Raw genomic sequence first — 3,878 nt, 5'->3', positions numbered from 1 at the left:
TAAAGACTTGTGAGTGGATTTGGTAGACAGAAACTGAAAGAAGCCCGTCGTAAATATATATATATACATATACACACACACACACACGCGCTTATTAAATAAATGGGAGTGACGAAACAAAGTATATCTTTAGTCACACTAACGTTTTGCATTGAAGAAATTTGACTCATAAAGCATTTGTTAAGTAAACATCAAGTGTTTGTTACTTTTATAACACAAACAGTGGTGCGCTCCCTCTAGTGATGAATGGAAATAACAACAAGCACAAATAACACTGCACATGAAGTAGATTCTCTTAATAATCTTGTCGATAAATCGACAAATAGATAGAGAGAGAGACAGACAAAAAGATAGATAGATAGATAGATAGATAGGTGGATGGATGGAGAAAGGTCGTGGTGCGTAAATAATTAAAAGCAAAGCGCAACATCAAAAAGCGAGGGGCCAGTGATGGCGCTCGTAGACTTGAAATAGCAAAAGTCCTCAGCCGAGCATCAGCCAGAGTGGCGGCTAATTAACATAGACTAGGTCACCACTGGCACACTGGAGACGAAGCAGCACGTCCCCCCAAAAAAAAAAAATACATACATATCGATTTGTACAAGTCACCATTAACAGCAACACAGGATTTCATGTGAGAGAGGGAAGGAGGAAGGTTGCGGCGAGCAATAATAACAAGACGCACATCTGATGAATTGTCTCTGAGCTCGCCAACACCGTCGGTTCGTGTACAGTTGGCAGGCCTTGATCTCCGACAGGAGACAGATGGAAAAGAGAGAGTGAGAGATAGAAAGAGATGGGAAGGGAAGGAGGGGATGAGTAAAAAAGAGGGGACAGTTTTCGGTTACGAGGAAATGACGTCGAGTTTTAAAAGAGACAAAAGGTGAGAGGGGAGGGTATTGTTCAGTTCGCATTGATCCAGCGAGACAGAGTTAGGGGTCACAGACATTCTATCCGTGACCAACCCTTTCTTCTTCTTCTTCTTCTTCTACTACTACTTCTTATAATCCTCTGTAACCAGAACTACATTATTATCCCAAGTCTTTACTTTATCAGACGGCATGATTGTGATTTGAGGGTAATTTAGCTGTTATTTCAAAGAGATCGAGCGGTGGCTACCACGATAAAACGCTCCTTCATTGATGCAGGGTTGATGATGATGGGCGAAGGGGAAAGAAATAAATGCTTCGATAAACAAGACGAAGATTTTCTGGAGGTTTATCTATACACAAAAAGAAACCCAAAACATTTACATATGTTTCGAATGAATGGATGAAATGAAAGTAAAAATAAGCATTATGAATTGTATTTGACTTTACATTCGAAAACAAAACTAAAACAAGTTCTTTTCCTTTCTAAAGCTGGGACAATGTATGTATATATGTATATATATATAATAACTAAAAAAACATGGCGCTTTGTTGTTTTGAAGCGATTTCGGACAGTTTACTAATTGCCCACCTTATGGCTTTTAGGGCGAAGATCAAAAGAGATGTAGAAAACCGAACGAAATGCTATATATATTAGCCAGGTGGTAACGAACAATGTACACATATGTATAGTATATTCTACAAAATGGACAACACGATCTCCTAAGTAACTCTCTCTCTCACACACACAAACACCTTATATATCTATCTATCTACATACGGGAACATCTGTTATTAAGTGAAGTATTGTTTTAAAACTTAGATCGTCAGTAATATAAAACACAATTTAGTTACAAATACAGACGTGAAAGATCAAAGACATGTATGAACTAGCGAGTAGCGATCAATATTCTCTAGATATCTAGTTTTCGTTTGCTTTCTTTCTTTTTTTTTTCAGAGCTTTAGTTAAATATTAGTTAATTAATTTAATTTAATTTCCTGGTCCGATCTTTGTTCATGGTGAGAAATGGCAAACTGTTTTATTGCTCTCCGACACGCACTGTTTATAGAAACGACAATTTGTAGAATTGATGGGTAAATTAGAAACGAAGAGATGAAGAAAAAGAAACCAGCTCAGCTGAAGCAAGTCTAGCCTCTCAGTCTCACGTTATCACTTACAAGGGAGCCTAGCCTCGAAGTAGTTGCTTGCCATGCTAGAAATACCAACCAAATTTCCATCAAATTATACTTCGATGTCTTAAAAAAAAATAAAAGCAGAGAGCAAAGGACACACACTTAATAATGTAGTCCTAGATATTTCCCCCCACCCAAAACAAACACATGATGGTCACGGCTAGAATGCCTTTAAGGTGTGTACGATCAAGGCTGAGACTGACCTGGCGTCAAATAGCAACTAAAAGCGCGAAATATAATATATATATATATATATATATATATATATAGAGAGAGAGAGAGAGAGAGAGAGAAATAGATAGATATGTGTGTATACAGGCACACGCATACACACACAAAGAATGAAAACCATTGGTAACTATTTACAACACCAATAACAGATAAACAAAGCAAAAAGATAGTTTCGTAGACGACCTCTTGCAGTTTAGAAGATATATAGAAAGTTTAATGATGCTAATAACACTTCTACTGCTGCTAGTAGTAGTAGTAGTAGTAGTGATAATGGTTTATAATTTAGATTCAGAGCCTACAATTTTTGAGAGGAGTCGTGTTAGTCGATATCATCGAACTGCAGGACTTGACTGGAATACATTGTTTTATCGACCCGGAAAAGATGGAAGGCAAAGTTGACATCGGTGGGATTTGAACTTGAAATGTGAAGAACCGGAACAAATTCTGCAAGGCATGTTTTCCGACAAGAACATATAAATATACATACATACATTCATACATACACACATACATACAAATATATATACATGCATACATACATGCATGCATACATACATACATACATACATGTATCCACATGTGCATTTCATACACACACATTTTAGAGAGGAGAAAAAGAAAGTAAAAGTGAAAGAGAAAGTAAAAGAGCCAAAGTATAGTGAATGAGTGAGTGAATGAGCGAGCGAGTGAATGAGTGAGAGAGAGAGAGAGAGAGAGAACGAGAGGACGTGGACAGAAAGATGGTACATGTCGCCTGGCAAGAGTGAGTGCTGACCACGTTTGGCACCAATAGCACAGTTTTCTCTCCAACCAGAAAGCAGCGAAATATAAGCTAACCCTTATACCTTCAAATAAAACACCAACTATAATATAGAAGGAAAGAATACAAAGAAAGCCAGTTGAATATATACACATACACACACACACACGGTAATTTTTCACGATGTTAAGTTGTGGAGACCTTTTATATTTTTCTTAACCTTCTCGAACCAAATTTTTTTATAGGAAAAAAGCTAATGCGAAACGTTGAGTTGTCGTGTGCCATTTATCCAGATTTTTACTGACCAAATTCTATCTACCATCACCTTTGGCTAGTTGCCATCCCCGTTGTGGTTTGGTTGTTATTATTGCAATTTAACCACAAGTCAGTCCAAGTAACGCAGACATATAGCCTCCAGACGTGACCACCCTGTCGTTTTTTAAAATTATATATATGATTATTTTGTCTAATGTATCCTCCCTTTTTAAAAAATTACGATGGAACATGATTTGAGGGCGAATTTAGGTGCTCTATTTCCAGAAGATTAAATTACTGTGCCAGAAATTCCTTCTTTGGTTGGGTTTATCTATTTTAAAGTACCCCCACCCCATTTTAAAGGTGGGTTTAATTAATCGATCTGTAAGTTTTACTTGAAAAACAATCCTGAAAGATGACCAATACGCGCTTCAGAAAGTATTATTAAAAAGAAAACGAAAACAGAGAAATCTTAATGTTTCAAGAAAATAATTTTATCTTCCCCAAAACAATTTAGTTACCAAAGCAGTTCGATTGTTAATTATTCGGATAAATAAAATGTCTCCCTG

The 3,878-nt window shown here is 36.8% G+C and overlaps 1 protein-coding gene across 1 annotated transcript in view; it reads right to left on the bottom strand.

The window, feature by feature from the left end:
* LOC106867708 (uncharacterized protein DDB_G0283357) overlaps positions 1-3,878 on the bottom strand; it is a 152,514-nt gene that overhangs the window by 147,530 nt on the left and 1,106 nt on the right. The gene's annotated exons all lie outside the window — the stretch shown is intronic.

This window comes from Octopus bimaculoides, chromosome 14 (assembly GCF_001194135.2).
Source record: "Octopus bimaculoides isolate UCB-OBI-ISO-001 chromosome 14, ASM119413v2, whole genome shotgun sequence".
Taxonomy (NCBI): domain Eukaryota; kingdom Metazoa; phylum Mollusca; class Cephalopoda; order Octopoda; family Octopodidae; genus Octopus; species Octopus bimaculoides.
This window is presented reverse-complemented; position numbering and strand designations above follow the sequence as displayed.